The sequence below is a fragment of the Physeter macrocephalus genome, chromosome 7 (assembly GCF_002837175.3).
Source record: "Physeter macrocephalus isolate SW-GA chromosome 7, ASM283717v5, whole genome shotgun sequence".
Lineage (NCBI taxonomy): Eukaryota > Metazoa > Chordata > Mammalia > Artiodactyla > Physeteridae > Physeter > Physeter macrocephalus.
In genome coordinates, this window is record NC_041220.1 from 132,373,613 (window position 1) to 132,394,945 (window position 21,333).

General features: G+C 36.8%; 1 protein-coding gene across 1 annotated transcript in view; it reads left to right on the top strand.

Moving 5' to 3' along the window:
• Positions 1-21,333, top strand: part of C7H4orf33 (chromosome 7 C4orf33 homolog) — a 75,076-nt gene that overhangs the window by 49,908 nt on the left and 3,835 nt on the right. Inside the window, exons 10-13 of the transcript XR_008617918.1 lie at positions 5,092-5,264; positions 5,366-5,485; positions 8,656-8,717; positions 13,617-13,737. The gene's annotated coding sequence lies outside the window, so the exon portion shown is untranslated. The remainder of the gene's footprint in view (positions 1-5,091; positions 5,265-5,365; positions 5,486-8,655; positions 8,718-13,616; positions 13,738-21,333) is intronic.

A 21,333-nucleotide genomic window follows, 5' to 3' on the forward strand; every position in this document is an offset into this window, starting at 1 on the left:
GAACCAGCTTTTAGTTTTATTCATCTTTGCTATTGTTTCCTTCATTTCTTTTTCATTTATTTCTGATCTGATCTTTATTTCTTTCCTTCTGCTAACTTTGGGTTTTTTTGTTCTTCTTTTCTAATTGCTTTAGGTGTAAGGTTAGGTTGTTTATTTGAGATGTTTCTTGTTTCTTGAGGTAGGATTGTACTGCTATAAACTTCCCTCTTAAAACTGCTTTTGCTGCATCCTTAGGTTTTGGGTCATCATGTTTTCATTGTCATTTGTTTCTAGGTATTTTTTGATTTCCTGTTTGTTTTCTTCAGTGATCTCTTGGTTATTAAGTAGTGTAGTTTTTAGCCTCCATGTATTTGTATTTTTTACAGATTTTTTCCTGTTGTTGATATCCAGTCTCATAGCATTGTGGTCAGAAAAGATACTGGATATGATTTCAATTACCTTAAATTTACAAAGACTTGATTTGTGACCCAAGTTATGATCTGTGTTGGAGAATGTTCCATGAGCACTTGAGAAGAAAGTGTATTCTGTTGTTTCTGGATAGAATGTCCTATAAATATCAATTAAGTCCATTTTGTTTAGTGTATCATTTAAAGCTTCTGTTTCCTTATTTATTTTCCTTGTGGGTGATCTGTCCATTGGTGAGAGTGGGGTGTTAAAAATACCCACCTATGATTGTGTTAATGTCGATTTCTCCTTTTTTGGCTGTTGGCATTTGCCTTATGTATTGAGGTGCTCCTATGTTGGGTGCATAAATATTTACAATTGTTATGTCTTGTTCTTGGATTGATTCCTTGATCCATCCCCTCACTTTCAGTCTGTATGTGTCCCCAGGTCTGAAGTGGGTCTCCTGTAGACAGCATATATATGGGTTTTCTTTTTGTATCCATTCAGCCAGTCTATGTCGTTTGGTTGGAGCACTTAATCCATTTACCTTTAAGGTAGTCCTCGATATGTATGTTCCTATTACCATTTTCTTAATTGTTTAGGGTTTGTTATTGTAGGTCTTTTCCTTCTCTTGTGTTTCCTGCCTAGAGAAGTTCCTTTAGCATTTGTTGTAAAGCTGGTTTGGTGGTGCTGAACTCTCTCAGCTTTTGCTTGTCTGTAAAGGTTTTAATTTCTCCATCAAATCTGAATTCTGTAAAGGTTTTAATTTCTCTGTCAAATCTGAATGAGATTCTTGCTGGGTAGAGTAATCTTGGTTGTAGGTTTTTCCCTTTCATCACTTTAAATATGTCCTGCCACTCCTCTCTGTCTTGCAGAGTTTCTTTTGAAAGATCAGCTGTTAACCGTATGGGCATTCCCTTGTGTGTTATTTGTTGTTTTTCCATTGCTGCTTTTAATATTGTTTCTTTGCATTTAATTTTTTATAGTTTTATTAATATGTGTCTTGGCGTGCTTCTCTTTGCATTTATCCTGTATGGGACTCTCTTTATTTCTAGGACTTGTTGACTATTTCCTTTCCTAATTTAAGGAAGTTTTCAACTATAATCTCTTCAAATATTTTCTCAGTCCCTTTCTTTTTCTCTTCTTCTTCTGGGACCCCTATAATGGTTTCCTATTATCACTTGAAAATCATTGGTGATTTTCCTATAGGGACTTTTAAAAAAGAAATCTAACAATAAAAGTTTATATGCTCAATAAAACATGCCTGTTAAGAGTGTTATTTGCTCTTTATTGACTTTAGAAGTTTATTTCTTCCAGTTTAGAAAAATGTCGTTTTGCCTTTTAGGAGTTATAGCATTTTTGGCCAAATAACGTCTCTCTGTTACTACAGGTGATATAATATTCCTTTGTGGAAATCTGATTAAAACAAAACAAAACAAAACAAAACTCATCAGTCCAAATTCTTTTCTTTGTAGTGCTGGCATCAAATGGGAATTTCATAAATTTAACAGAAAAAAGACTTTAAACAGTTGAGAATTTGGTAAACATCTAGCTATTTTAGGCAAGGGGCTACATCATAATTACATCAGCAGTTGAGCATGAAGGTACCTAAAACTGTTGTGTGTGGTGTTGTGGAGTTTTTGTATTGTTTTGTTTTGTTTTTGCATTTAAGCTTTTCTTTATATACAAAGTGGGTTTAACAAAATAGATAGCTCTCTTCAAAAGTTTCAGACCAGAGAACATTTGAATACTAGCGTAGAAAATTTGTGCTTCTTGTCCACACATATTAATTTCATTTTGTTCCATAAATTTTCTTATTGTTATTTGATATTTCTAAACTATATAACAAAACAACTAAAATTTCCTACAAAATTATGATTTTTTAAATTTATTTATTTTTTTATTTTTTCTGTGGTATGCGGGCCTCTCACTGTTGTGGCCTCTCCCATTGCGGAGCACAGGCTCCGGACGCACAGGCTCAGCAGCCATGGCTCACGGGCCTAGCCGCTCCATGGCATGTGGGATCCTCCCGGACCAGGGCACGAACCCGTGTCCCCTGCATCGGCAGGTGGACTCTCAACCACTGCGCCACCAGGGAAGCTCAATTATGATTATTTTGACATTTTAAATTTTTACTGAAGGTGATATTTTTACTGAAATTTCCAAGTTGCCAGAAGAATGCCTTTGACCATTTTGGGATATTAGAAAGAACATAATCTATTTATAAGAAAAGGAAAAAACCTTCAACATAATACATTTAAAAAATTGTTCTAACTCTTTTTCTAAGGAAAAGTACCTCAGACCTAGACATAATTTGAGAATATTTAGGAGCAAAAGAACAATCATACCACTGAATATATGGATAAATTTCTTAGGATGAGATAGTTTTCTAAATGGCTGTTTAAACCTATAGCATTCAATGTTTACACTAATTTATTACTGGCTTGAAATTTTGCTTTCTTTCCTTCCATCAGAATCACTTTGGTTAATTTTCTTTACATAATGAGAAATGAGTAATTGAGAATGCATGAGTGTACCTAACACTAGGAGATTCAAGAAGTATTATATTGTAGAGAGAGAATAAAGAGTCCCATTGTTACTCAATTGAGTTCAGTTCTATTCTTTAAGATCCTTTTCTCTTACAGACATTTCACAGAATCATTTGAAATAAAGACTATAGCTTTGAAAACAAAGACTTACCAGTTAGGGGAAATAGGAATAGAAAATTAAATTTTGAATAAGACTCCAAATTTCTCAGAGTATTTTTGTTTTTCTAGACATTCTTCAGAGTAATTCTTTTAAAACATAAACCTTGTCAGTAAATTCTCTGCTTAGAGCCGGACATTGTTTTCCCGTAGCTTCAGCATAAACTCTAATGTTAGCCCCCAGGATCTTCACCCTCTTCCAGCATCATTTCTCTCAGTATATTCCCCCATCATCCACCATGCTCCTTATGCTCCTTTTAACAAGCAATTTTCTCCATTTATAATCACACTTGTGTCCTTTCCTGTTGTGTTCCAGCACATCTTTCAGTTGTAACTTCTGTGAAGTCTTCGCTGACACTGTCTACTCTTCCAATCCCCACAGTCAGAACTAGAGGCTTCCTGCTCTGTGCTCTCATACTTCTGTTACAGCACTTTCACAGTTTTCTCACATGTTGTTCACAGTTCTCTTTTCCACCAGATTGTGAGTTACCTAAGGGCAAGGGAAGTGTCTTGTTTTTGGAGTTCTAACATCTAGCACAGAAAAGGCAGGTGGTGGTTACACAAGAAATGTTTGTTTTATTAATTGGTTAACACTTAATAAGCATTTAATGTATACCCAGGTAAGAACAACATTCTAATATTACATTTTGGGAGGATACATAGAAGTCAGAAGCTAGCATGGGCTGTGAATAATAAATGCTGACTAACTGACATCATTATTTCCTGTTCTCAAAAAACTTGAAATAGGTAAAATAAATACCCAGAATAAACTAGCCAAGATAGTTATATTCAACATATGTATTTTCCTTTCATGTGCAGCTCAAGTCCCGGGAGGCATTTTCTGACTACTCCAACCTATATTTATCTCCGTGTTTCTATTACTTTTCTGTGTTATCCAGCCAGGTTCTAAATCTATGCTTCGTTGAACTGTTCATTGGTTTTTAGATGTGCATTTTGTCTTTCTTTCTGATTATAAAGATTATATGTTCTTTTAGGGCAGGGGTTACATCTTCTACTTTGAATTTTCTCTGCAGAACCTAGTGAGAAGCTGCACACATAATACGATCTCACAAATTATTTATGGAATGTGTAGGGGTTTGGAATGAGCCTCCTCAGAATGTGTCACTTTTGTATGAAGATTGTTTTGAGCTGGGGGCAATTGAGTCCCTGCAGTTTCAAGAGAAACTACTGCCTTTCTCTTAAGTAGAGAAAGGCAGAAGAATTTGAATTAGGAATTTTTCCCAGAAAAGATTTATTACCAGAGATAAATTTTATCTAAGTGGCCCCATCTATATGGCAGGGCAAACATCTAATTATCAAACTTCTGCTTTTCTTCTTACTGTCCTGTAAATAACCCTCCTATCCTTGGAAGCCCTGGGCCCCTATCCCATTCCTTAGCTCACGTCTATATGGCAGGGCAAACATCTAATTATCAAACTTCTGCTTTTCTTCTTACTGTCCTGTAAATAACCCTCCTATCCTTGGAAGCCCTGGGCCCCTATCCCATTCCTTAGCTCAAGATGGCATCTATATGTCATTTTACCTTTTGGTCTTTGAACCTCTCATATATGTTGGGTTCCCATATGTACAAAATTAAGTTTCATTTTCTCCTTTTAATCTGTCTCATGTCAATTTAATTCTTAGATCAGCCAGAAGAACCTAGAAGAGTAAGGGAAAGTTTTCTGCTTCCCCAACAAATGAATAAAAGCAAATTCACATCATTAAACATTGTAAATACTACATAAATAAAAGTACCTGTGTATTAAGTCACAAAAAGCCATTCCTCAAAATATTTTTTGTACAAATTTTGCTGTGCGTGAATACAGCACAAAAATGTCTTACTACAATTAATATAATTCCTTAAAATGTAATGGGGTATTGATTGCCTTGAGAATATTAGTAAAAAATGTTATTTCAGTTTAATTTGATCAAGACCAAGGAAGCAAGAAAAACATTGCTTTACGTATACCATGGGATTTGCTTTTCTCTCTTATTTTGACAGTTGGAATATAGAATTATCACAACATGGCACAGTTTACCAGGTGCTGCACAGCTCTGTGACTCTCAAGTTTGATTCTGGGGTCCAAGGCTTACTGATGAGAGTGAATGATCCTTTCTTTGATGATCCCCAGCACTACCAGGCGAAGCAGGACTGCCTTTTGATGGAGTATGAAGGTGAGAAATTTTCTATTTCGAGCGCCAAAGCGGAGAGAAATAGAGAGTACATGTTGTGATATATGGCAGTGCTCTCTTACAATATCTGTTAATCCTCTCAGAGTTTCCAAATACCTCAGGCTACTCATCCCACGTATCTGAAAATGCAATGACATGGAAAGATGAGGTCAAAAACTGTGTGACCTGGAACTGAGATTTTTGGAATGAACAGTCTATATCTGGTAGGTATTTAAGAAAATTATCTATGAAACAGTATTAACAATTCATGTGAAAATGTTAGTTCAAGCAATAAATATAGATAATTGATTTGTTTCAGGTATTTAATGGCATTTGTAAAGCATGCATCCTTAAATTTAAATTGACAGTGTCCTCTAAGTTCTAGGAACTATAAAACTGTACCTTTAGAATACTTTTTGGTAGTTTTGTGATTCTTATTTCTAAAAATGTAGCTATATATTTTGAGAAAGATTTTTCATCCAGATATTTTATGTTTTAGTAATTTATAGATTTCATTGAATAAGTTAGGGAAAATAAGGTAACCTTTTCATGGAATCATAATGTATTGGAACTCTGCCTGTGAGGAGTCTAGAAGTCTGGCTACCTTAAACATACCTGTGTCTACATCTGAGGGCTCTTGACTCCAAATCCAGAACCTTCCAAGGTATGCTATTGTCCTGTTTAAAAAATTCATTTCTTCAACTACTAGAATTTAATGAGTAGAAATTCTTTCTCCAGAATCTCTCTTGAAACCATATTTACCACTTTGTTGTGGACATGAAAACCTGAACATACCCTTTCTTTATCCCAAACTTCTCACACGTGAATCTGAACTTGTCTTTATACACAATCACTTTTACTTCTGACTTTCCAGTTTCTGTTATTCTCCAAGTTACCAGCTTTGAGATTCTGATGTCATCATTGACCTCTTCATTTTTTTGCCCCCACAAACAGTTATCAAATCCTGCTGATTGTTCTTTGGGGGTATCCCTTGAATATGTCCCTTCATTTCCATCCTCAGCATGACTTCTTGAGGACTGTCTAAACTGTTACAGTGTGGTTTCCGACGGGTTTCTGCTCCCAGCGTCTCCCTGATCCTGCTTATCCCACACACAGTGACCTGGCTGGTGGTCCTAAAACACCACTTTGATTATGTCACTACATTTTTTCAAGAAGATTAATAGCTCCGTTTTGCTTGCAAGGTTAAGCCCAAAATTGTTAGACTGCTGTCCAAGGCCTTTGATTGGCTGCTCTTCAAACTGTGTTCAATTACTGTTCTTCCAGAAACCTCTGCCTCAACCAAGCAGGTCTGCTCGTTCTAACTTAAACGATTTGAACCTTTGAACACATAGAATTTCCCTTTCTTTCTGCCTACCCAAATCCTCCCTTTTCAACCTGACTAAAATGTCACCTCCTCTGTGAAGACTTCTAAGATAATCCAGTTCTTGGAGATTACTCTATCTTTTGAACTCCTATAATATATCTATGCTGCGCCATTCATCAAAAAATTTATTATATACTGCTTCATGACATTTGCATAACCCCAAATTGAATTTTCTCTATTATTTTTGACTGCTGTTTCAATTCTTAGGTAATGTCTGTTTTCCTTATTATCTTTAAAACTCCTAAAAGGCAAGAACATGTCTTTTCTGTTCCCTGAGTGGATTTACTGTAAAGCTAATGAAACTTATGCTTCAGGGCCCCTTACTTGCATGGTTCCCTTCTAATGTCCCGTGTCTAATTTTGTTTTGATAATTTTGAATTTTTTTCAGACAGAGTCCTCCCACATTGTTAAGCTTCTGGCCCCATAAACCTTGGGTCCAACTCTGAATGGGAATGATAGCTAACAATTAATATTCATTTTGTGCTTATGTTGAGGCACTGTTTTGCTGTAATATTTCTGTTTAGCTACATATAGAAAGAACCCCCCTCCTCTGTGCCACTCAAACCCCAATATAATAAATTATATTAATTGCCCAATTTGTAATGACAAAGAATACAGAAATCTGGCAGAAGCAAGCACACACAGAGCAGGAGAAGATACAGGATCGCTCTGAGAAGCTTCCTTTGGCCCCCAAAGTCTTGGTAATGGCACAGTCCCCGCAGGGCTCAGTCATGAAGGCTCTGGGAAGGTAAATGATTTATTATGCCATGGCCTTTTATGGTTGGAATTTATGTTATCGCTCAAGAAAATCTTATACTAGCAACAATGTGTCCTTAATCAGAAATATTTGGAGACATTCTGAATTCTCTTCTCAAGTCTCATATGGCATCAGAGGGTCATGTCGGATGTGGACGTAGAAGAATGGAGACATGCCAGTGCACAGGATGCCCTGAGCAGAAATCTCTGTCCCCCGCTTGACCACATTCTGGCAAACACTTTATAAGTGCTGTTCCATTTAATCCTCAATGCAATCCTGTGAGATAGGTATTGTTACTATCACCATTTTACAAATGAGGAAGCAGAGGCTCAGAGAAGGTCATTATCTTGCCTGTGATCACTCAGTGCATACGTAATGGAGCTGGTACTCAAAAGGCCAAGTTGTCTGATTTTAGAACTGGAATTTTTTTAATTCCTTACTAGATTGATTACAGTAGATGAATTCATTTGTATTATCTTTTAAAAAATTCTTTTTGAAATTCTCTATTTAATCCCTCAAGTCTGTTCATTGACATTAATTTTGAAAAATATGCTGAGGGGGAAAAAAAAGGTTCCAGTGAAAAATGTTTGGAAAACACTGCAAACTCTATTTGTCCCTTGGAGAGTCATTATGAATAGTAGCATATTAGTAATTCCAAAATCCTTCAGAAAAGAAATCTGTTTCATATTATTAACCCAACATACATAAACATATTTTCCACTTTTCAGTAATACTAATAACAACAATGGCAACTAGAATTTATTGAGTACTTACTATGCGCCAGACACTATTCTAAAAACTTCCTATATTAGTCCTATGACGTAGATACCATTTTTACCTGCATTTAACAGATGAGGAAACTGAAGCATAAAGCATTTGAGAAATTTTTCCAAGGTTACATAAGTGGCTTAGGCACAATTTGAAGTCAACTACTATTCTAAGCTGCCTCCCACATTTAATACCTACTATCTGTAGAAATTCTGTGGAATTAATGTTTCAATGAAATCACTTCGGGAAACAATTGAAACATTACTTTGTATGGACAACATATAAATTAACTTTTAATATTCACAAGGTCCCGAGAATGTTACATCGAGTTTTCTGAAATAGTTTGCAGTAATGTTGAATATAAAACTTTAATTTTATAAGGTACTAGATTTCCATTCTTCAGAATGTGATTCTTTACAAATGTTTCCTTTCTTGACTCTTTGTGGATTAAATTTCTCAATATGATGATTGTTTTTTATTTGCAGTTGTTGAATCATTTTTGTTCGAACAGCAAGACTAAACAGCACCTGGAGGTGGAACTCTTCCCGTAAGTTCTCTTTTTTTTTTTTTAATAAATTTATTTTATTTTATTTATTTATTTTTGGCTGTGTTGGGTCTCCATTGCTGTGCACAGGCTTTCTCTCACTGTGGCGAGTAGGGGCTACTCTTCGTTGAGGTGCGTGGGCTTCTCATTGCAGTGGCTTCTCTTGTTGCGGAGCACAGGCTCTAGGCATGCGGGCTTCAGTAGTTGTGGCACGCAGGCTCAGTAGTTGTGGTTCGCAGGCTCTAGGGCACAGGCTTAGTAGTTGTGGCGCACGGGCTTAGTTGCTCCACGGCATGTGGGATCTCCCCGGACCAGGGCTCGAATCTGTGTCCCCTGCATTAGCAGGCAGATTCTTAACCACTGCACCACCAGGGAGGCCCCGTAAGTTCTCTTTTAATATACACAAGCTGCTCACTGCTTTAGGCTAACTTTCCAAATAGTTTTAAAAATCATTAAACTCATAAAGCAATTATACTCCAATAAAGATGTTAAAAAAAATCATTAAACTCTCATTCTCATTTCATGGTTTGAAAAATATGCATGAGTCCCACCCATATTTATTATTGTAGACCTCATATGAAGTTAGAAGCATTAAAGTAGGTAGACTGTGCATTTCCACTGAAATACAGAATCACACAGGTGATTGAGAATATGATACTTCCTTAAGGCTGACCCACTTCCTGATTTAAATTAATCATGATTGGTGTTTTTTCATGAAACTAGTCTCACAGGTCTCAAAATTATAGAGAGCTTCTAGTGTAGTTATGATACCCAATTTTTTTTAGGATACTTATGATTCTAGTTCAACTCCACTAAGTAAGTTCTATACACACATACACACACACACACACACGCGCGCACACACACACACACACACACACCCCTTACATTTTATAGACTTTGTCTTTGAGTTAACAAGCAAACTTTGTCTTTGAGTTAACAAGCAAACAAAGTTTAGAAGGTAATTTCCTAATGTGATGAGTTCTGAGTTCCAAAGCTTTTGTTTTAAACTTTAAACTTTTAAAATTTAAAGCCGTCTATTTAACTCCATCCAGGGCATCACCCATTTCTACACAAAGTCGAGACAAGGGTGTATGGATTCTTCTGGCCCTTACTGTGCTGGGCAAACAATATTGATATCTGTAAAGATGCTCCATCAAGGATTATGGTTTAGAGACAAACTGCATGGCTATAGCTTTAAAGAAAGAAAGAATTCTTTAGATAGTCATTTTGGATTGTTAAATACAATTTTACCACACTTAAAAAGCACTTACCACATTCAGTCTGTTTGAATCCCTTCACATTTTGCCTGGTGAAAATGCTATATTGGACTTTCCTCTGTGACAGCCAGTCATCTAAGTATGTACTTCACCTCCTCAAATTAACCTCATCCACAGATTTCTCTCTCTTTCTTTTGGTAAAAGTTGTTCCTTAAAGTGCTTATTCATTTCTGTCCTCTTATCACAAAGCTTGTTTTATGATTTTCTTAGATGTAACAAATTAGCAGATTCACTTAGGTGTAGCTGAGTCACTGAACCTATACTTTATTTTTTAAAAAATCACATATTTTGTGTACTTTTCTCCTTTGATGATAAAAGGAAATCATATACATTGTGAAACACTTAGGAAATAATACAAGGCACATACACAAATAAAAATCAACTGTAATATTACTACCCAGATGAAGTCACTATTCACCTTTGAGTATATAACCAGGCATCTAAATAGCTGAATATGACCAGCAGATTGGTCTTTTTTGTTTGTTTGTTTTGGTTTGTTTTTTCCGTTTTTTACTTGCAGTGTGTTTTTACAATTTTGAATTTAACTGCTTACACTCAGAGTGCTTCTCATAGTTACAGTGCATGCCTGGTCCTCTGCATATTTGAGCATGAGATCTCTAGAATCACAGTGCAAAAATTTTTTTTGAACATATTATCATATTGTCATAGAAAACATGCAGAAGCAATCAGCATTAGGTTCTTTCTCTGTCTCAAGTCCCAAGCTCCCAGTCAGATAATTTGCTTTCCATTGCATTCCTTTCCCTTAGAGGAAAAAGGGTAAGTGGTAGAGGGAACCACCATGCTATTCTTGGCTTTGGCATTACTAACATTGCTAAAATGCTTCATCCATTTGGATGTGTACACCTGAACTTTTGTGCCTCTATCGGGCAGTTGTGATCCTCATTTTTTTTCTTTGAAGCAAAGTGTGAGATGATAAAATAAGCCAATCAATGAGGCGTTTTAAAGCACTGTATTGTTTTTGCCAAGTCATGCTGGTGAAACCTGAGATCTGCTCATTGAACATCAATTGTTTTAGATAAAAAGAACAGCAGTGGGCTTCCCTGGTGGCGCAGTGGTTCGGAGTCCGCCTGCCGATGCAGGGGACACGGGTTCGTGCCCGAAATACAGAATCACACAGGTGATTGAGAATATGATACTTCCTTAAGGCTGACCCACTTCCTGATTTAAATTAATCATGATTGGTGTTTTTTCATGAAACTAGTCTCACAGGTCTCAAAATTATAGAGAGCTTCTAGTGTAGTTATGATACCCAATTTTTTTTAGGATACTTATGATTCTAGTTCAACTCCACTAAGTAAGTTCTATACACACATACACACACACACACACACGCGCGCACACACACACACACACACACACCCCTTACATTTTATAGACTTTGTCTTTGAGTTAACAAGCAAACTGTGTCTTTGAGTTAACAAGCAAACAAAGTTTAGAAGGTAATTTCCTAATGTGATGAGTTCTGAGTTCCAAAGCTTTTGTTTTAAACTTTAAACTTTTAAAATTTAAAGCCGTCTATTTAACTCCATCCAGGGCATCACCCATTTCTACACAAAGTCGAGACAAGGGTGTATGGATTCTTCTGGCCCTTACTGTGCTGGGCAAACAATATTGATATCTGTAAAGATGCTCCATCAAGGATTATGGTTTAGAGACAAACTGCATGGCTATAGCTTTAAAGAAAGAAAGAATTCTTTAGATAGTCATTTTGGATTGTTAAATACAATTTTACCACACTTAAAAAGCACTTACCACATTCAGTCTGTTTGAATCCCTTCACATTTTGCCTGGTGAAAATGCTATATTGGACTTTCCTCTGTGACAGCCAGTCATCTAAGTATGTACTTCACCTCCTCAAATTAACCTCATCCACAGATTTCTCTCTCTTTCTTTTGGTAAAAGTTGTTCCTTAAAGTGCTTATTCATTTCTGTCCTCTTATCACAAAGCTTGTTTTATGATTTTCTTAGATGTAACAAATTAGCAGATTCACTTAGGTGTAGCTGAGTCACTGAACCTATACTTTATTTTTTAAAAAATCACATATTTTGTGTACTTTTCTCCTTTGATGATAAAAGGAAATCATATACATTGTGAAACACTTAGGAAATAATACAAGGCACATACACAAATAAAAATCAACTGTAATATTACTACCCAGATGAAGTCACTATTCACCTTTGAGTATATAACCAGGCATCTAAATAGCTGAATATGACCAGCAGATTGGTCTTTTTTGTTTGTTTGTTTTGGTTTGTTTTTTCCGTTTTTTACTTGCAGTGTGTTTTTACAATTTTGAATTTAACTGCTTACACTCAGAGTGCTTCTCATAGTTACAGTGCATGCCTGGTCCTCTGCATATTTGAGCATGAGATCTCTAGAATCACAGTGCAAAAATTTTTTTTGAACATATTATCATATTGTCATAGAAAACATGCAGAAGCAATCAGCATTAGGTTCTTTCTCTGTCTCAAGTCCCAAGCTCCCAGTCAGATAATTTGCTTTCCATTGCATTCCTTTCCCTTAGAGGAAAAAGGGTAAGTGGTAGAGGGAACCACCATGCTATTCTTGGCTTTGGCATTACTAACATTGCTAAAATGCTTCATCCATTTGGATGTGTACACCTGAACTTTTGTGCCTCTATCGGGCAGTTGTGATCCTCATTTTTTTTCTTTGAAGCAAAGTGTGAGATGATAAAATAAGCCAATCAATGAGGCGTTTTAAAGCACTGTATTGTTTTTGCCAAGTCATGCTGGTGAAACCTGAGATCTGCTCATTGAACATCAATTGTTTTAGATAAAAAGAACAGCAGTGGGCTTCCCTGGTGGCGCAGTGGTTCGGAGTCCGCCTGCCGATGCAGGGGACACGGGTTCGTGCCCTGGTCCGGGAGGATCCCACATGCCGCGGAGCGGCTGGGCCCGTGAGCCATGTCCGCTGAGCCTGCGCGTCCGGAGCCTGTGCTCCGCAATGGGAGAGGCCACAACAGTGAGAGGTCCGCGTACCGCAAAAAAGAAAAACCAAAACAACAGCAGCAATAATGACCAACAATGCTTACATTAGTTTACACAATGCTTACATTGTGTCAAATGCTATTCTAAGCACTCTTCACATGTTAAATCCTTCAGCCATACCATAATACATTTTACAGGTGAGGAAACATATCTGTTGAATAACTTAACCAAGGTTTCACAGCTAGTAAGTAACAGAGTCTAAATTTGAATTCAAGAAGTCTGGTTTTTAAAGTCCATGCTCTTTAATCCCTGTGCTGCTTCTGTTGATAACTTAATAACTATATTAACTTGAGTTGCTAAGATAATTTCTTCAAAATGAATCAGTTATTTTCTTCACTCTTATTAATTGCGTGGACATTCACATGTCGAGGAGAATAGTTTCAATGAGTAAAACCCAAATATTTTGTACTTTTAATCATATAAATGCATAAAACATTAAAAATAGAAAACAAAAGTTGAAACAAGTCGAAAATCTTGAGTATTTATAAGACTTTAAATATTTTGATTTATAAATTTATACTGTGCCTCTAGATATTCTGTGACTAAGTAAATTGAAAGTCTCCTGTATTCATCAGAATTCTTTTATTTATAGTGAAAGAAATACAACTCAAGGAAATTTGATCAGAAAGAAAGAATTGTTGGCTCAGATACTTCAGAAGATCAGAGGTGAACTAGCTGGCCTACTTCAGTTTGCCTCAATCCAAAGATTAGAGGTGATGTCAGCAAGTATTATTTCTCTCTTGCTCTTTTCTCTTCTTACACCTCCATGTCCTACCCCTCCCCCCCATTCACCTCTAAATCCTTTCCACATCTATGTGTATCTGTGTTGTTCTTTCCTCCTATAGAGAGGGGCTTCCTTTTTTTTTTTTTTTTTTTTTTTTTTTTGTGCTATGCGGGCCTCCCCTTGTTATGGCCTCTCCCGTTGCGGAGCACAGGCTCCGGACGCGCAGGCTCAGCGGCCATGGCTCACGGGCCCAGCCGCTCCGCGGCACGTGGGATCCTCCCAGACCGGGGCGCGAACCCGGTTCCCCTGCATCGGCAGGCGGACGCGCAACCACTGCGCCACCAGGGAAGCCCCAAGAGAGGGGCTTCTTTTATGAGGTGGTGGTGAGGGAGGTGACTCAGGCAATTGGAAATTTACAACAGTCCTAACTTAGCCATCTTAAAGGAAGCAGATTTCTTCTTCCTGCTTCAGTATGTAAGGAGGCTGTGACACTGTCATTGCCAGCCCTGCCAGAACCACATAGTTTGAAGGGTGAGGAGCAGTTCTTCAAAGGCAGTGAGGGTTCTGAGAAAAAGGGAGAAGGAAAATCTGCAGAGAGAAGTGTTTGGTGTTCATTTTATTTTCACATCTCCAGCACAGTCATTATATAGTTCTTAAATACAAATCCTATGGGTTTTTCAAATTCTTCACATTTGCTTTCTTTTGTTCCACCTGGAACCCTACCTTTTGGCAAATTTTCTGGAGGACTGAATGGAAAAACAAACGTGCATAAGCTATTTTGCCATATATCAGGAACTACTAAAGTATGTTGTTGGGAGATAAGATTGAAATCATTAGCATTTTAATTTCTTCTGTAAAAAGAATTTTTCTTGTGTAGTCCTGAGAGTAATAAGAATATCAAGAATTTGTCATTTTGGGTTTTCAAGTTCTTACGTATTAAGGCTTCTCTGAGTGTCTTAATGGTATGCTTCATTAATTCAACCACATTTATTGCCACTTTGAAGATTTTATTATTTAGATTATATAAAGGTAGGCATTTTACTGTAAGTAGTTATTGCCTATATTGTCTTTCTAAGGCAGAATCTTGGAAGGAACTAGATTATCTTGATATGTTAGAAGTCCTGCTTCATTTAATCTTAATAGAGCATTCGTCCATGTGGTTTATAATTCTTGAAATTAATGCCTGTAATAAAGAAAATTAAATTACTTTAATGTAAAAATATGTCGTGTTTACTGATTTATTTATTTAAAATACTTTTTTAGTACCTGCTATGTTCCAGGCATTGTTTTAGGCACTGGAGATACAGTAATGAAAAAAAAATTGGCAAAAAGTCCTTTCCTCGTGGAACATTTATTCATTGAATTATAGTACATAGGTTATCATATGAATGGTTGTATTATTGACATCATTTTATAGATACTATGTGATTGACTTATAAATAACATTTATTGAGGACTTACGGTATGCCAGGCTATGCTAAGCATATTGTACATATTACCTTATTGTCTTCACCTGGGAAGGAAGTATTATTATTTTGTTCATTTTACAGGTGAGGTATAAAAAACTGAGGTACACTAAGTATCAGAGCAGGGATTCAAACACAGACTCATCTGACCTGGAAGCCTACAATCTTAACCACCATGCTGCATTGCTTCCAGTGCCCAGGGCATTGGCAGCAACACAGTGGGGCTAATAAACGATCATTGCATAGAAGTATTTCTGAGCCATACTTATGATAATGGCATTGTGTTAGGCACTAGAGACAGTAGAAGGATGAGTGTGACAAAGTCCTTTACCTTATTTGCTTTAATTAAACTTATTAATAACTTGGAGGGAACTGTTAACTAAGATGTCTGTGAAGTGACAGAATCTGTTAAGTGCAGATATAAGTATAAGTATGGCGAATGTCAACAGATGTCATGTTATAAATTAGGATAGTAAATTACCCAATTATAACACGAATCAATCAAATCATCTAAAACTACTATAAATGATGAATAAGAGGAATCTTCAATTCCAATAAATTAATCTCACAACCATAGGACATAATTTTTTTCTATACTCTGAATCTAGAGCTTGCCCTCTGGATTTTCAAATATACTTGTTTGAAAGATTTTGTGGTTATTTCTTTGTTTTTTAAAAAGGGTAAGGATATGTGAAATTTTGTATTGTATAAAAATGATAATTAAAGAAAATTTTTTCTAGGTACTCAATGTATTTCCCAGTAATCTATTCCTTAGTTCTAAAAGTTGCCTTTTTCTTACCCCTTCCTTTCCTTTGCCTCATTCTGTCTGGCTCTTTTTTCCTGCCTCCTACTTTCTCTCCCTTGTCCCAACTTTTCTTTTCTTTATCTGGCTTAGAATTGTAGAATACTAGGGCTGGAAGAACCATTAAGGTCCATATATTCCAAAGTTTTATTCAGTTTAGAAATCACTCCTTCCGTCTTGTTGTTGGAGCAAAGGTTGTTATCCAACCTTTGATGGAAAAGAAGATATAGTGTTGGAAGGGCAGTAACCTCTAAAGAATGCCATTGTTAGAAAGTAATTTTCCATATTTAATTGAAACTCACTTCTATATACTTCCTAGATGCTGTTCCCAGTTTTGCCTTTTAGATGAACAAAAACAAGTTTATTTCTCATCTATGTGATAAGTTGGGCAAAAACCTAATCACAGGGCCACATCCAGCTGCAAGGGAGGCTAGGAAATGTCACCTCTAGCCAGGCAGTCACAGGCCAGCTAAACCCAATACTACATATTATTAAAAGGTAGCAAGAGAGACTAGATACTGATGGACAATTAGCAGTAATACTGCATGTATAAAACAGGAAAACAAGTGAAACATAAGCATCATGTTCTCTGTTCTGTGATGGTCATTCAGGTACAGCCACAAGAAGAGACCCAGGAGAAGCTCAGAAAAACAGTTTATTTTACTTATAGGCCCTGGAAACAGAAGGCATGGCATAACATGAAGAGCAACATGAGAAAGCGCTAACATGGGTCAGGAGCCAGAAGGGGCAGAGGTGAGGGGGGTGTGTAGGCTTGGATTTTCTGAGAGAAAGGCAAGGCAGGGCATTGTAAATAGGTCAGGTTTGGCTTGTTTGAAAAATTTTGGCAGGCTGTAAGCTCTAAGGTGGTCCTTAGTTACCTGCTACCTGGCCCTGGGATGATTAAGGTGGAGGAATACTGCCTCCTGGGTGGTATGACCAGATAAAGGAGGCATGGTTCTGGATTGCTTAGTTTACATATCAAAAGCATGCTGGGAACACAATGAGGTATTACCCCATACCTATTAGAATGGCTATTATCAAAAAGACTAGAAATAATGAGTGTTGACAAAGATGTGGAGAAAAGGGAAGCCTTGCATACTGTTGGTGGGAATGTAAATTGGTACAGCTACTATGGAAAACAGTATGGAGGTTCCTCAAAAAATTAAAAATAGAACTACTATATGACCCAGCAATTCCACTTCTGGGTATTTATCTGAAGAAAATGAAAACACTCATTTGAAAAAAATATATGCACATGCATATATGCGTATATCCCCATGTTCATCGTAGCATTATTTATAGAGCCAAGACATGGAAACAATCTAAGTGTCCATTGATGGATGAAAGAAGATGTGATATATATCTACAATGGAATATTATTTAGCCATGAAAAAGAATGAAATCTTGCCACTTGTGACAAGATGGATGGACATCAAGGACATTATACTAAGTGAAATAAGTCAGGTAGAGTAAGACAAGTACCTGATGATCTCTTTTATATGTGGCATCTAAAATTATCTATCTATCTATATTGATAGAAAGATGGAGAGGGAGATAGATAATCTAAGCTTATAGATACAGAAAACAGATTGGTTCCCCAGAGGTTGGGGGGGAGGTAGATGGAAAAGGGAGAAATGGATGAACTGGGTTTTTTTTGTTTTTAGTTTAAATAAATTGAATTTTTTTTTAATTAAAAAAAGAAAAAAATTAAATTAAGGTACACTTTTGTAATTTTTTCTAAAAAGTGTGAATTCATATGCCTTAGATGTTTCTTAGAGTGTCAGTGAAGTGATGGAAAAATGTAGAAAGCATATACAATTTTTTTTCAAAAAATGTATTCTTTATTATTTTTACCAGTCACTATAAATGATATTTTAAAAATACAAATAGTACACATCACTATAAGAACTTAAACATGTAGGTCAAATAGTGCTAAATTGAGTGTCATTATTTTGTCCATTATTACAAGTGAACAAGTATGGTAAATAATAAAATTTAAAGAAATTAAGTATTAAAATTCTTCAATTTAATTTGCTTATGTTACAACTTTGAACACTACTAATTTAATTTTAATTTCTAATTTTAAAGACATTATTGGGAACCTGAATTATTAAGAAATACTTCTAAGATGTTCATTCCTTAACATTTTTGATGAGGGAGTTTAGTTTTTGACCTTGTAAATATGACATTTGGCAAGTATGTACTTAATTCAGACTTTGGTTGAAATACACACATCTCTTGTGTGAAAGGCAGTAAATCAACTGAGGCTGGATTGATGCTGATACTTTGCCAACTCTGTTTTGTGAGCAGAATATTTTAGTATACTGTGAACAGTGTGTTAAACATTATTAACATGAGTCTAAATAACTGGTCCTGAAATTAATGCTCTTTTATCTGACAACTTCTCCTATTAATAGAAATAGAGCTGAGAGGAGTTTAAGTCAAGATGGCAGAGTAGAAGGACGTGCGCTCACTTCCTCTTGTGAGAACACCAGAATCACAACTAACTGCTGAACAATCATTGACAGGAAGACTGGAACTCACCAGAAAAGATACCCCACATCCAAAGAAAAAGGAGAAGCCGCAATGAGACAGGAGGAGGGGTGCAATCACAATAAAATCAAATCCCGTAACTGCTGGGTGGGTGACTCACAAACTGGAGAACAGTTATACCACAAAAGTCCACCCACTGGAGTGAAGGTTCTGAGCCCCATGTCAGGCTTCCTAACCTGGGGGTCCAGCAATGGGAGGAGGAATTCCCAGAGAATCAGACTTTGAAGCCTAGCAGGGTTTGATAGCAAGACTTCAACAGGTCTGTGGGAAACAGAGACTCCACTCTTGGAGGGCACACAAAGTAGTGTGCGCATTGGGACGCAGGGGAAGGAACAGTGACCCCAGGGGAGACTGAACCAGACCTACCTGCTAGTGTTGGAGGGTCTCCTGCAGAGGCGGGAGGAGCTGTGGCTCACCGTGGGGACAAGGACACTGGCAGCAGAAGTTCTGGGAAGCACTCCTTGGTGTGAGCCCTCCCAGAGTCCACCATTAGCCCCATCAAAGGGCCTGTAGGCTTCAGTGCTGGGGCACCTCAGGCCAAACAACCAACAGGGAGGGAACTCAGCCCCATGCATCAGCAGACAAGTGGATTAAAGTTTAACTGAGCTCTGCCCACCAGAGCAACATCCAGCTCTACCTACCACCAGTGCCTCCCATCAGGAAGCTTGCACATCCCTCTTAGATAGCCTCATCCACCAGAGGGCAGACAGCAGAAGCAAGAAGAACTACAGTCCTACAGCCTGTGGATGAAAACTACATTCAGAGAAAGATAGACAAAATGAAAAGACAGAGGGCTATGTACCAGATGAAGGAACAAGATAAAACCCCAGAAAAACAACTGAATGAAGTGGATGTAGGCAACCTTCCAGAAAAAGAATTCAGAATAATGATAGTGAAGATGATCCAGAACCTTGGAAAAAAATGGAGGCAAAGATCTAGAAGATGCAAGAAATGTTTAACAAAGACCTAGAAAAATTAAAGAACAAACAAACAGATGAACAATACAATAACTGAAATGAAAAATACACTAGAAGGAATCAATACCAGAATAACTGAGGCAGAAGAACAGATAAGTGACCTGGAAGACAGAATGGTGGAATTTATGCCGCGGAACAGAATAAAGAAAAAAGAATGAAAAGAAATGACAGCCTAAGAGACCTCTGTGACAACATTAAATGCACCAACATTTGCATTATACGGGTCCCAGAAGGAGAAGAGAGAGAGAAAGGACCCGAAAAAATATTTGAAGAGCTTATAGTGGAAAACTTCCCCAACATGGGAAAGGAAAGAGCCACCCAAGTCCAGGAAGTGCAGAGTCTCAGGCAGGATAATCCCAAGGAGAAACAATCCGAGACAAATAGTAATCAAACTGACAAAATTAAAGACAAAAAAAAAATTATTAAAAGTAACAAGGGAAAAATGACAAATAACATACAAGGGAACTCCCATAAGGTTAACAACTGATTTCTCAGCAGAAACTCTACAAGCCAAAAGGGAGTGGCACGATATATTTAAAGTGATGAAAAGGAAGAACCTACAACCAAGATTACTGTAACTAGCAAGGATCTCATTTAGATTTGACGGGTAAATCAAAAGCTTTACAGACAAGCAAAAGCGAAGAGAATTCACCACCAAACCAGCTCTACAACAAATGCTAAAGGAACTTCTCTAAATGGGAAACACAGAGAAGAAAAGGACCTACAAAAACAAATCCCAAACAATTAAGAAAATGGTAATAGGAACATACATATTGATAATTACCTTAAATGTGAATGAGTTAAATGCTCCAACCAAAAGATACAGGCTCACTGAATGGATACAAAAATAAGACCCATATATATATATGCTGTCTACAAGAGACCCACTTCAGACCTAGGGACACATACAGGCTGAAAGTGAGGGGATGGAAAAAGATATTCCATGCAAATGGAAATCAAAAGAAAGCTGGAGTAGCAATTCTCATATCAGACAAAATAGACTTTAAAATAAAGACTGTTACAAGAGACAAGGAAGGACACTACATAATGATCAAGGGATCGATCCAAGAAGAAGATATAACAATTATATATGCACCCAACATAGGAGCACCTAAATACGTAAAGCAAATGCTAACAGCTATAAAAGAGGAAATCGACAGTAACACAATAACAGTGGGGGAATTTAACACCTCACTTACAGCAATGGACAGATCATCCAGACAGAAAATTAATAAGGAAACACAAGCTTTAAATGACACAATAGACCAGATAGATTTAATTGATATTTAAAGGACAGTCCATCCCAAAACAGCAGATTACACTTTCTTCTCAAGTGCACACGGAACATTCTCCAGGATAGATCACATCATTACAGGGAAAAAACTTTAAAAACACAAACACATGGAGGCTAAACAATATGCTACTAAATAACCAAGAGATCACTGAAGAAATCAAAGTGGAAATCAAAAAATAACTAGAGACAAATGACAATGAAAACAAGACGATCCAAAAGCTATGGGATGCAGCAAAAGCAGTTCTAAGAAGGAAGTTAATAGCAATACAATGCTACATCAAGAAACAAGAAAAATCTGAAATAAACAATCTAACCTTACACCTAAAGGAACTACAAAAAGAACAAACAAAACCCAAAGTTAGTAGAAGGAAAGATATCATAAAGATCAGAGCAGAAATAAGTGAAATAGAAACAAAGAAAACAATAGCAAAGATCAATAAAACTAAAAGCTGGTTCTTTGAGAAGATAAACAAAATGGATAAACCTTTAGCCA